Source organism: Topomyia yanbarensis, chromosome 2, assembly GCF_030247195.1.
Source record: "Topomyia yanbarensis strain Yona2022 chromosome 2, ASM3024719v1, whole genome shotgun sequence".
NCBI lineage: Eukaryota > Metazoa > Arthropoda > Insecta > Diptera > Culicidae > Topomyia > Topomyia yanbarensis.
Genome location: NC_080671.1, coordinates 92,110,212 through 92,124,785, shown reverse-complemented (window position 1 = coordinate 92,124,785; position 14,574 = coordinate 92,110,212). Strand labels below are relative to the sequence as shown.

Genomic DNA, 14,574 nt, shown 5'->3' with positions numbered 1-14,574 from the left:
GTTAGGGAAACAATTATCATCCACACATATTTGAGACTACAGACCACCGATTCGCACTCGGGAGACACGGTTGTTGATGTAGTCCTTGAAGCCTTAGGATGCTAGTAACTACAATTTAGATGTGATTCATTTTTTTCCTTGCTAGTCCGCTGATGAAGAACACTTGTTGCAAGCCTTAGTGATGTTCACAGGAGCTCTGTCAGGATGCTGATCGTTCACCAGGGCCTACCACAAAATCTCTCAAATGGCTTCGAGGTGGACTCCAGACCCCCCACTCTACCGGGAAGCGAATTAGCGCAAGGTCAAGAGGAGAGTGTTCTTCGAGGTCATAAGCCATCCACTCCATTGTTTTCCTCGAGTAGGGAAGGAGACTGCCAGGACGTAAGTCTTTCGCCGTACGAGGACTGTTACCCTTTTCGGTATGGAGATGACAAGAGCCGTTTCCAAGATGAGGTGGACTGGCCATTCCAGCTGCGGCACAAACTTATCTGCCTATATTATTAAGAACAGTAAAAGGCATCCCCACATGAAGATCGCACCTGAGCGAAAAGAACATAATGATTTGTGCTTGTGAGTGGCGTAGCTCTTTTTAGTAGCTCTGTAAAAGAATGATAAGAGCGTATTTTTAAGGGAATGCTTCAGATTCCTCGTACGGGTAATTGACAAAAGTTTGAAAAGACACACTACTTTGGCCCGTCCTGTGCTATTGTCATTCAAAATCTTTGTTCGGCGATGTAAGCTGTTCTTGAAATAGCCAACCCCATGCCTTAGTCGAAAAACGAAAGAGTAACTCGAATCGGTGATTACACCATCGATCTCAACTTTGTGAATGGAAATGTAGACACGGTAACTCTTCTTCTCGCAAGTAATGTGATTTGTTTGCTTTAGACAGAATATCACAATTCTGAGCTCATCTAGGCGATTCTTGAAGATATCTGTCACGGCAGATATAACTAATTGAAAGAGAAGTCTGAGAACAGTAAAACAAAAATATGGATGTTACCAATTTTCTTCATCAAAAGATTTGCTTAGATATTTAATTTTATTCGTGTGTGAAAACAGATGGGTCGGACATCCCAAGTAACCAATAAGCATTTTAACGTAGCTTAATATCTGCTTAAGATCCACACATAGCTGTCTTAAAGAGCCGTGAAACCCTAAATACTGATATAATGCTAGTATTATGCCAGAAAAGGCGAAGTATAGTGGTATTACTGTGCAGAGATTGACAGCTCGTTTCTGCTGTACTAATGCTATTATATAGCACCAGCAAAACAAATGTCAAATTTGAAGGCCTAATATTGGCACTACTAATGCTATTTAAAAGCTTCAGTTGGCTGTCATTGTCCACCATAGTTTTAAAACCATTTTTTATGTTTCCTTTCGGTATGATGAGCAGAAAGGAAAAATTTTAAAATAAAATATGCTATGTTTAAAACCGTAATTGACACTCTTCTAATGCATTGTGATGAATATCCCTAATGGGTTTTCGTTCTCACATGATATAAATGTTTTACGAAAATTACCTTCAGTAAGTCTCGACCTGAGATACCTTGCCTCGTCCTTCGCGGTAAGTGCGCTGCGTTTGCTCCCTGGACTATATGGCATACGTTCGATTGAAACGAAATATGCCGAATATAATCTTCAAGAAGAGTTGCATACCAAATAAACCCACATCATTACAATAGCATTATATCAGCTTTTTGTATTGTATTGCCTTCGATTTAAAAAAGTTACATCGCACAGACTTAGACTAAACACTAACTTAATCCTATTTTTAATTTAAACGATTCTTTACTAATATTAAAATCAAACAAATGATAGTCACTATTGAAGAGTTGACAGCAAACATCCAAAGGATTATTCTGGCAGTACTGCGTGCGATGTGTTGAGCGTCGGAAAAAATCGATTCTCCGGAAAGATCTTCCCGGAACGTTGAGCTCGAGTTTTGCTGGAAGCGCCGGAGAGTCTATGTTGTCCGTCAGAAGGTCGAAAATGAAAAGTCGTTGCAGAAATATCCGTCTGTTTCGCAGCGTAGGGAGATTGATGAGGATACAGCGATCTTCATATGGAGGAAGCTGGAAACGGCTTTGCCAGGGTAACCGACGAAGTGCAAACCTGACAGAGTTCTTCTGTACCCGTTGGATACGATCAATGTGTATGGTGTGATACGGAGCCCAAATAGTAACGCCATATTCTAGAATACTGCGTACCAGTGTAATGTATAGTGTTTTTTGACAATACACATCATTGAAATCACGAGTGTTGCGTTTGATGAGTCCAAGTACAGCGTAGGCTTTAGCTATAACTGAAGAGTAATGTGCGGTAAAGCGTAGCTTACAATCGAGAATGACACCAAGGTCCTTGACGGATACAACTCGTTCTACGGGAGCAGAACACTTAATTCGAACTTAATTGGAGTATGTACTCGTTTAAAAGCGATTGTACTGCATTTTTGAATATTCACACTCATTCCGTTTCTGTCGCTCCAGTCAATGATCCTATCGACGTCCATTTGCAATGCACAACAGTCTACCATAGTTGTTATGACACGGTAAATTTTCAGATCATCGGCATACATGACTTTAGAAGACGATAATTCACTGCAGAGGTCGTTTACAAAGAGTACAAATAGAAGAGGTTCGAGATGACTTCCTTGAGGAACGCCCGATGAAATGTGGAAAGGATCCGAGAGTGTAGTTCCAAGTCGCACCGAAGCCCTACGGTTCGCAAGTTACGAGGAGATCCAATTAGTCAGCCAGTCCGACAGTCCAGTCCGCTTTAGCTTTTCCACAGCAAGCTGATGAGGAACACGGTCGAAAGCTTTCGAGAAGTCAATGTACACCGCATCGATCTGTTGTCGTTTTTCCAATTTATCAATCAGCGACGACACGTAGCTCATCAGATTTGTAGTTGTCGAGCACTTTTTTACAAAACCATGCTGGTCCAAAGTGATGATGTGTTTTAACGCGGGGTAGATAACATCTAACAACATACCCTCGAAGATTTTAGCGTGGCAGCTTAAGATTGAAATTCCTCTATAATTGGTGACATCATGTACGTTGCCTGTTTTGTGGATTGGAGTTATCAAAGCTCCTTTCCACTTCGTGGGGAAAACATTTTCAACAAGAGAGCGATTGAATAATAGAGATGCAGGTAGTGCCAAACATGAAGAGCAATTCTTGATGAACGATGGTTGTAGCCCGTCGGTCCCCGGGCCCTTGGAACTGTCAATACCCCGAAGATTAATACATGTACCTGATGTTCGGTGAATGATGTCGCAGGCAATTTCAGAGTGAATATTGGCAAACTACTCAAGTACGATTCAGACAATGGTGGTTAGTTATTACTTGGCACGTTTTGAAAGAATGACGAGAATAGATTTGCTGACTCCGCTGGTGCCGTTGATGTCCTGTTTCGATAGTTGACACATTCCGGAATACCACTGTTGTTCCGCAGGTAAGACCAAAACTGCTTTGGATTGTCCTTCATGCTGCATTCAATTCGGAAAATATATGAGCGAAAGTATGCTGCATTCACGAGCTCGAATTGGCGTTTTATTTCCCGCACGAACGTTTTGTCGGTTTCGCCTCTTGTTCTAAAAAATCGTTTTCAAGCCTTCCTGAGACGATTTCGAAGATTTCGTAACTCAGCATTCCACCAAGGTCGTTTGTTACCCGGGCGGCGCGTGCGTTTCCTTCTAGGCACAAGTTGTTGAAATATTGATTCCAGTTCGTGATAAAATCTATTCACAGATTCATCCAGAGTACCCTGCGTTAATATCTCAACCCAATTTATTCGTGAAATTTCAGTGTTTAATTCATCATAATCGCATTGATTAAAATCGTAGAATAAATCAACATCGTCATTCACAGACACGGGAAACACAGCGTCAATTTTCAACATAAACGGATTGTGGTGACGATCTAATTTCATTAACGGTACGGGTGGCTCCAATACTTCGCATCCGCCAGTGTTACTAACAAACGCTAAATCAAGCAACCTGCCATTCTCGTTCGTAAAATAGTTCACTTGTTGTAGGCCAGAAGCGATCATGGTTTCGACTAACAAAATTTCATGTTCCGAGGAGGCATTAATTGGAATTAAACATCCAACTTCGTCATCGAAACTCCAACGTAACTGAGGTAAATTATAGTCGCCTAAAACCACCACCCTATCGTTGGTACCAATTTGATCGTACAGTCGATTGACACAGGCAGCATGCTGTTCATACAAAGCGAGATCAGAATTCGGTGGTAGGTAAATAGCACATACTAGACCTGTGCGCCGCCGGGCCACGCCGCCGCCGCCGGTAAATTTTAACAAACGCCGACACCGAAAGGTAGATCGGCGGCGCGTCGCCGACGCTTTTTTTCCCACGCCGACAAGTCGCGAACTCGAAACTCGTTGGCTCATAATTTTAACCACAAATCTAGAAACATTGTTTATGGTCCGAATATACGACGTTAACTAATTGATGATTAATCACATATTGATGTTTATTTGGTATTAGTGGTTGTGAATTAGATCACAAAATTAACAAAGTCTTGATATTTTCTCGCAAATCATTACACGACAGTCGGAATACAATTCATGGATCCATTCTTGTTTCGTCAACTGGTTATGATTGCGAGCATATAAGTTACAATTCACCATTCGTGCGCGTGGAAATGTTCACAAATTAAAAAAAAAACACTTCCACTTTCAAGATATAAGTAATGAAATTTACGATAATGTGCCTGATCTTAATCTTTGCACGTAATCAATTTCACTGGAATACAGTGTATTATTCATCGATTTTTTAACCGATTCATGATTCCTAGTATGCTAGACACGATTACCCGTCGAGCTCGTAATTAATTAATTAATTTTCCACATAATCTTAATATACTTACGAAAACAATTTCAAGGAACTCAGACTATTATTCATGGATTATTCGCTCTGCTCTTTGGTTTTGAAATTTCTATGTGAGATATTGTGTACAAATGCTAGCAACCAGTCTCATAGGCGCGAGTATTAGATACAAGGAAACTATAACCCTGTTATTCTTTTGTTAAGATTCAGTGTAATGTTCGGAATTAAATGAAACTGCGCTAAGCATCAAAAATACATTACTTAGCCACAATTGAAGTCCGTGAAATAATTAAGAAAACTATAAGACACGTTACTCAGTGTAAAAAATCCGACGATAAACTCAATACTAAAATATCACGTTAACACGAAGAGAATTTACGAAAATCGTTGCACATCATTCAATTCTTGACTGTTTTAGTCAATAAAGTTAATACACATCATCAAGTATCATCAAGTTATGAACTAGAATCATAAAAATATTAAGCATATTCAGACACAACCACCTACTAAACATTTGAGTATAATGCCATCTTTTTTCGCGTGAACTAGTTTTTTGAAAACACAAAAATTATTTTCAATGCGAGGTTTACTTATCATTGATTGAATCGTGACCAGAATGATCTTGACTTTTCGCGACGCTGGTGCACTGATGTGGCGATGCAGAGAGTAAGATTTCTGGTCTCAAAAATTATTGCAGGTGCTACGAAAACTAGAAATACGCTCAGACCATTTTCAATCAGACTTGTTTAGTAATCAGTTTCAACCCAACATCAAGTCGTGGAATTATTATGAATGATAGTAACTGTATATTTAGGTTTCGTTATGGTGTAGATCTGTATGACTCCAGCACATCGAGCATAGTTTGCACTCTAGATAGAAGCAAATCTTAAGTTGAAAGAAAATGTGGTGCCACGGAATCGTATGCGTTATTTTGTACTTACAAGAAGTAAAAATAAATGCCAACCAGGAAAATGAAGTAATGTGTATACCTTGAAAGGTCCTTACATGACCATTAAAAGTGACATTTCTGCGCAGTAATGCCATTAATGCCATTAGTGACGCCTCGTGTTAGGGTACCCGATATTTGTGGGATTCTTAAAGAGCGACGGTAAAGAAGACTAAAATGAAACAAAAAACAATGAAACGACAACAAGAATTAATTTCCTCAAACAAAACAAAAACTATTTTACCATTTTAATTTCCCAATCATAGAACAATAAATAATTATTATGGGTCATTGAAATACAGTCGTTACTCTGCATTCTTTAAATTTGTCCATTGCAATCATTATTTCATGCGAAGTCGTAGTATGCGACATCGACAATTTTTCTATTTCGTTCTTTAAATTCTGCAACTGTAAAAATAGTCCCGCCATTCATTTATTATCTTGCATTTGGCAAGCAGGGTGGGCACTTGTGACGCATCAGCGAAAATAAATGCATTTCTTTCCATCAAAATAGAAATTCATAATACATTTTGCGTTGCGTGTACGACGTCAAAACCCTACAAAAAACCAGCCCTACATTCAACAAAACATCTAGCAAAGTGGATCAGCGTAGGACGATTGTTAAACAATTTTTTCTGCGAAGGAGTGCAAAGTTGTTGCGAAAATGGAAATTAAATGCATTTTTTCTAATTTGAAGCAAATTTGTAATACATTCTGAAAGGGATCTGCCCCTTGGTGGGCACTATTGGAGCTTCAGTTGAAAAAAAAAATTACTTGATATGATTGCGAGAATTCCATTTTGTGCAATGTGTTCAACAGACGTCGCTAGTATATCGTGAGCGATGATTTTTTTTAGAATTTTCTTCAAGCTGGTAAGGTCTGTTTGTATGTGCTGCGAAGTCTGTTACCAATTTGGGAACAGAATTTTACTGCCAAGAATTGTTTTTAGTTACATAGGCGTCAATATTCGTCACGCCGACACACGCCGGCGCGCCGCCGCCGATAGGGTCCAACGGCGTGACGCCGCCAACGCCGCCGCCGATTAAAAATGCATCGGCGCACACCTCTAGCACATACAGCTTTTTATTTGTTCTATAATGGCACTAAATGCACTTGTAAAGCTTACATGCTTTAAAGATCCTTGAAGCATGTACGCGTTATATCAGCTTTATATACGCATATAGAGCAAGCGATAATGCTATATGTCGGCTGTGCGGTTATGCATTATTGATGCTAATATAGAGCTTTATTGCATTGTTAATACTGTTTTCAATGCAACATTAGTGCAAATGTGTAGCCAATATAGTGCAATGGCTTAATGCTTATGGTTACTTGGGATATCCGGAATGTCGTGATAGCACTTGGACTGGTCATTTCAATCTAATGATATGCACTGTAATCAACAATACATCAACTATGTCACAACTCCTCAAATTGTCTTCTCAATATACTGGTCTTGATATATAGATATAGCACATCGAAAAAAGTCCATTTGAAAATTTTGAGCTCAATCGGAAAAATATCAGCACTATGAAGAAAATCCATGCAAAATTTCAGTTCATTCAAACCTAATGAGGTCACGCTTAACAATTACAGTGCAAAAAATTTCATCCGTGAAATAGCACCAAAGACCCTTTGAATATCCAAAAACCGAATTCATATTTTTTATACTAAATGTCTTATAATGTCATGAACGGTCGCGGTCTGATGCAATCTCGATAAAATGCTTTTCTAGGACATGGAATTTTTTAGTTGAGGTGCGATCTGAATTTGTAAATACAGCTTTTATTTTTTTTGTGCGTCTTGGAAATGCATGGAACGTTAAGATCTGGTGAAAATAAAATAATTAAAATAATATTTTGGTATTTAATAATAGTTATAATATAATATTAATATTATTTAATATTATATTATAACTATTATAAAATTAAAAGTATTTGAGAAACAACCACTTACCAAAAACAATCACCGGGCGGTACAAGATCTGACGTTTAATATTTATCTGGGTTATTTGGCTTAAACAAGTCCAATTAAAACTATTCTCAAATATTTTTGAGTTTATAGCAGATCTTGAAGTTTCATGATATTTGAAAACATTTACCATCAAAAATACTAATTCCATTTTCGAGTATTCAATGGGTCCTTGGTGTTTGGTCGTTAGCATGACCTCTTAATTATACCTAATTGAGTTGAAATTATGCATAAATACTTTTTACGAAGTGCTAATGCTTGCGTTTGGTTATAGAATTAGATGAATAGATGCTTTCTCCGTCGCCTTCAAACATCTAGTGTCAACTGATGTCATGAAAAAAACAGTTCAAGATTTGCGGCTGGAAATTACATAGAATGAGCGATAATCAAACACAATCGAAATTTGATCAAATCTCTTGGAAAACGAGGTTTTCGATATTTTTATTTATTCGGTCTAAATACAACAGAACAATAAAACCTTCGTATTGTTGTATGATAGAGGCGAATTCCCTAAAAAACGTTAGCTCAGTAAACTGATCTACACGCATAGTCTTCCGAAACAATCCTCCGCCCGTTACCTTTCAATACCTAAGGCCAACTGACTTCCAAAAATGCTCCGTCTGCCATTTTCAAACACCTGACTCCTAATGATATTAAAAACACATCTGCAGCGAACTTTTTTTTAAATTTCACAGGACTAGTATTCTGTAGCTTCTCCTTATTGATGGCTTTGCACGAAATAGGCTGAAATTTTTCGGTTTTCTGCGTTCCTCTTGAACAATTTTCCGAAAATTAGCTTCCGCATTTTTCTGTACGAGTCATACTACTGTACTGAGCCTATTTTCGCCCAGTTTCTACTATCGGCTTACCCATTTGAAGCCGTTAGTTAGAGCAGCTTCTGCCATCTTTGTTCAACGCATTGGCTCGAATGGCAGCGCGACAATTAGATGGGGCGAATGGGTTAAAATATCCCCAGCTGACGTGTTAATTCTGTTCAATTTTCTATCGATGTATTTCGCTCTCTGTGCACATTGTCTTAGGAAATAATAAGTTTGTGACATAGTATCACAAAGGATTTGAGATTTTTTTTGAGACCCAAGCGAATATAGCCCCTCTAGAGAAACTTGTATGAATTGCAGGGACTACCTCTGCGAGAGATTCAACATTCGTATTAACTAACAAACTAACCAGACAACATTCAAAGTTAGTTTAATTCCAACTGCTCGAAACCACAATATCAACTTGTAACACCAAGAAAGGCCTCACTTACCGACGCAAAACTGTTCCACCTAAAAACAAGTAGACTTAATATCTTGTTATCCAATCACAACCAGTTGCAACAGGAGATAAAAAGTGCTTCCCCAGTTTCCTTCACCGCAAGATCTCCGGCAGCGATACTTTTGCGGTTGATCTTGTTATCCGTCGTGTCGTGCCGGTCCAGCCTGCTATCCTCCTACTCCTGCATCTGTTCCTCCTTCTGCGCTGTACATATAACGCTGCTGACAGATAGCGGAAATGAGCTTCCAGAAGGAGGCTTATGCGGAGAGGCGTGAATCAAAAGTTGGCACTGGTCGACCATAGCTTCGAAAGATAGAAAGAGAAACGAGCGACGAACCTCCTACTCCTATCCGATCAGGCGGGGGGCAACGGTTTCCTCTACTGGCAAGCAAATAAAATATTACCGAGTTAATCCATTTACTTGCTTTTGTTCGTGTCTGCCATTGCACCTTTTTCGTTTTGCTTCACTATAGCGGAACGCGTTTGCTGAATTTGGGTGACGAACATGCCTCCACGTAGGGCCATCTGTTCGTCATGGTTCTACGAATGTCTGTCGACACTTCTGTCGATCAATCCAAAGAACATTCGCTTGAATTCGGATCTTGCTACTATTTTATATTAACATTTGGTCGGTGTTAAGTCAGACCGGACTAAGTCGCAAAACATCAAAAAATGAAATAATGATAGAGCTGGATAAAAAATTTCTTCAGCTACATTTGACTTTTGCCAGATTGAAATATGTAACCATAATCAAGAATTACGGCAAAAAATCATTTCCAATTATAACGTAGAGAATGCTGCGATTCAAACTTTAAACCTGTTTTTCTCGAAATCAATATTTTGTCGCTTAGTCCGGTCTGACTTAACACCGACCATTTTATATTAACAGGTCCGAATCCTAATGAGATCAGACAGACATACATACAAGATAATAAGGTTCTTTAAAAAATTTAGCGGCAACGGTAAAAGCCACTGGTAGATCCTTTCACCGGATAGAATAGCAATATTGGCAGAGGTAGCTCACTTGTTTTAAAATATCTGCTGATGGATTGTATGTCTGCGAGCTTCCCCATTCGGTGGTGGTAGTACGTTTGATTCTATATGATTAAGTGTAATCAAATTAATTAACAACCGAACGGAACCCGAAACTAGCTACCGGCCAGCAGTAAATTATGCAAATAATACAGCCATTCATTCGCCCGTAAGGTTCCCGACAGTTGTCCGATTCTGCATTCTCGATTGCGAAATAAATGATATCTTTGCAAGATATCATTTCAGTCTGTTTTTCGATGCTTTTCTCAGTTGTTATTGTTACGTTTCCTGGGGCGGAAGGCTTTCAAAATGCAATTTGCACTAAATGATAACCTTCTGCGTGTTTCTTGACCGAGTTTCTAAGAGATTGCATACGGAGAAGCATCGGATCGTGAACCGCTTCGTAAACTGGTGTAATTCTGTAATGGCTGGTTTTGGGCGCGTCCAAATGAACCCTCCATTTACCGGTTTCTCCAAATAAAACTAATGATCAGGGAACATTGGATTATAGATCGTGAAACTAATAGATGAAGGGCTGCCTAGATGTTTTCTAAACGGAAGCTCCAACACTATAGTGTAGTTTTAGTGCATAGATTTTTAATGTATGAATAATGTGAGTAATTTTTTTTTGTTTTGATTATAGAGGTTTTAACCTTAAGGTCATTCGCCTCTTCGGCTTAGAAAAATCTCTTAAGAAAAATCTCTAACCCTATGTGCCAGGTTGGGAATCGAACCCTGCGCACAAGGCAATCGATTTACCAACTACGCTATGCCCGTCCCCAATGTGAGTAAATCACTTTTAGCATTTTTAACTGAATTTATTATTTCTATTGCTTATTTTTCATATATTTTCACATACAAACATGAAAACTCTTGTGAGTAAACTAGTTTTCGAAAAAGGCTCATACACTGCTGGCCAATAAAATAGGTGTGTGATAGATTGTTTTGTTTTTCTCTCCATTAAACATACCAAGTTGCAGCAGTGTCAATCACACCTACCGCACACACAAGCCTTGGTATCTGTCAAGCTATTAGTGGGTTGTTGACGCTGATTATATTTGCAATCTTTGTCAAGATGCAAAACAAGACTGCCGCAGGCTTTTTTGTGTGGTCAATATAATAGGTGTGTGAAATATATTAAGGGGTTATTATTTTACACAATACCATTATATGTTTTATTTGGTAAAGTTTGTATTCTGCGTGCTAATAAATGCATTTAAATATTGAATAAGTCAAAGATTTGTTATAGAATGGGTCGAGCCAGTACCGTCTTTACGCATGGGCACAGTGGGCCAGGGCCAGGGGCCCCGGGATTTAGGGGCCCCGGGATTTAGGGGCCCCCAATATAGGATGAAATAAAATAATTCTGAAGGCCATATTCCAAACAAACCGCAATCGATTGTTTATAACTCTCTTCCGTATGGATAATAATGGATCAGAAGCAGTTCAGAATCGCACATTGCATCTTTTCCCTTGTAATTGAAGAGCAGGTAATAAAGCGGAATTATTATAGCGGTAGAAAACGAGGCACTGCATGACCAGGATGGTATTGAACAAATTTACACGTCAATTAAACATTCCGATGCAAGTTTATTTTGAGCAAAAGCAGTGAAATGTTTTGTACAATACGTATACAAAGCTCGAAAGGCACCAAGCAGAAGCGACAACTAGAACACACAAGAAGGTATACAGAAAATGGAGGAAGATGATGTCGAAATTCGCTACAAAATGCTTGTTTGGCAAGCGATTTGCGGATGTATCAAATATTCAGTTCTTCACGACTTCTGGGACTGTGAATGGAAAAATATGTATATAGAATGCTCCAACAGTGACTTCTGGACTTCTTGAGGTTTCTACTACACTCTGCCATACCAAAAAAATAGGCCCTCACGAAACCTTTTGCCGCAAAAAGTTGAAAAATGCCTTTAAGAAAGAGTGATTGAAATTGTCTTCACAAATCAACCCGATCTTTACTCTAAATCTGATCATAGGAGTCAAGGCAAATGCGCGTACGCTTCAAAATATTTGAAGAACCCCGAGTATTTGGTGACCTTTGTTGGATGAAAATTTTTTTTTCGATAGGTTCCAATATTTTTTTACCAAAAATTCTTCCGCTGTTGAAAATAAAATAATTTTAAATTCAGTTTTGCTTTGCTAAGTTCAAAATCTAAGTTTACGGTAAAATGACAAACGCAGAAGCATAGTATGCGTCACAGTGCATGCAAGAATCAGGAATCGAATTATTTTAGCTCAAATGAACATTCCCTGTACATAGTCGGGGAATTGTACCTCAAGCCAACTGAACTCGAACTGTGTTTTCGATGTGTTTGCTGATGTTTTACATGATTGGCATTGAAATGAATTGTGCCACTCATATTTATAGAGTCAAGTAATTTCGATGTTCCGTTATAAAAACATTTTAAAATTTGTTTAAGTAACAACTATGGTATTGAGCATTTGTACTTCCGAATGGTAAAATATTTCTAAGTTAAAGTCGTATAAACCCTATACTTGCCTTTTAACCACCAGCGTCGTCTTCGAAATACTAATTTGCTGAAAATGGATACTGTTCTGACTAATTAAAATGTACGCTTTCTTTGCCTCCCCGAACCAATCACAATAAACGATTGAACAGTCTGTCAGAATAAATAACAAGAATCTACCTCACCTACAATTCGTATAAAAACAGACAATGTAGTAGAGAGCATAATGTAGTTGGTAAGTCCATTATACACTGTCCGAACTTCCACCAACACATGAATTGTGTTAGGCCTTTCGCCACTATCGGTCAGAAGTACTAATAACTTTTTCTGCTCAAAGCTTATTCTGTTTTCCGACCTAATCGACATCGAAATCTATAGTGATTGAAATCTGACTTCGAGTTTTATTTCTATATATTTTTTATAATTAATAAATTTATTTAGGCCCAAATGCGGTAGCTCGACGAGGCCGATCGTTTTTTTACAATAAATAAAGAAACAACTATGTATATTAAATTTTTGGTCTCGTTCAGGCGCAGCTTGCTGCTGCGTGTTGAGATCCTTTTTCTTGGGGGCGAAATATTGCCAGTGTTGTCCACTGCAAGTTGAGGTTCGATTCGTTTGTCTTCTTTCGCGTTATCGTTCACGTCCATGTCTTCATCCGTATTACTTTCCTGCTGCTCGCGGTCAGATGTTCCAGTTTGTGTCTTACTCTTATCGGTCGTTATTGTATGTTCGTATATTTCGGCATTCGTTTCGTTGTTGTTGTTGTTGCTGGTTGTTGGTGCCTGATCCGGAGATGTTGGTTTTGCAGCTGTTAGTGGTTTAGCGTAAGATGGTTGTGTGCTGATTTCAGTTGGATTTGTTGATTTTTCCTTAACAGTTTCTGCGCAAGGTTTTCCGGGGTGCAGCGTCTTCGTGCAGAACTGGCACGTGGGAATTTGCCCTGGGTACGTGACTAGTGATCTCTGATGAATGGGAACATTATCACCTCCTAACACTGTGACGGTTATGTATGAGGGAATTGGCTTGGTCACATCCATTCTCACCACACGCACACCGTTAGGGATCCCCGGGAAAAAAAATCCTCCATGTATCGTGTGTAACGGAGTCTACTTCACGAAATTTCGCAAGCATTTTTTAATCACGCTGTCAGGGGTACGCGTAGCAAAATCATGGACACGAACTTCTACAGCGTCGTTCTCGTTGTATAGGGAATGCTATATTTAACATTGCCGCATTCGGCGGTGTGATGCATGTTGTTTCGCGAGACGAATGACTCTGCTTGGTTAATGTTTGATATGATGCATTTGTAGAGCTTTCACTTCAGCAAGATTGAGTTCCATCTGCACTTTTAATAACGGTTCCATTTCCCGAATGGCTGGTCTTACGGGGCATTTAGAAAAATCAACACCGAGAAATCAATTCGACCGAAACTCATCACTAAATCGCACAGTAGGTATAGGCTATTGTTATATGGACTGCTTGTGCGATAGGCATCGATTGATTTTTAGGTAGAATTGACTGTTTCACTTGCGCGGGGCGATTTTTTGCTTCTGCTCAGGGCGAGATGTGAAGACAAACTGTTGATTATATATTTTGATTGTCACAGGCTGGCATAGAGTAGAAATGGCTCCGTGATGTTGGGGATCATTTCTGGTCTTCCTACCCTGCAGTCAGGCCCGGCAAGGGGAGGGTTTTAGGGGTTCAAACCCCTCCCATGGGGGTTTTGAATTACTTTCAAAATATTATAAACTTCCTGTTCAGGGATGAAATTATACAGCGAGCCGTGTCATTCGAGTTCGGTCACTCTAGAAATAAGTCGTTGAAAAAACCAAGGAAGATACCTCGCGAAGGTGGCTGGATCGGTTCATGTTTCGGCATGTTTCGATAATAGCACTAGTTGTGAGTAGATCAGCTTCACATCAAAGTTCGGTCAGCGGACTAGCAAAGTGATCTATGGAAAAAGCATGATGTTAGAGAAAATCAAGATATCGTTATTATTATTTATT

General features: G+C 39.0%; 1 protein-coding gene across 1 annotated transcript in view; it reads left to right on the top strand.

Moving 5' to 3' along the window:
* LOC131678829 (homeobox protein aristaless) overlaps nt 1–14,574 on the top strand; it is a 342,197-nt gene that overhangs the window by 273,754 nt on the left and 53,869 nt on the right. The gene's annotated exons all lie outside the window — the stretch shown is intronic.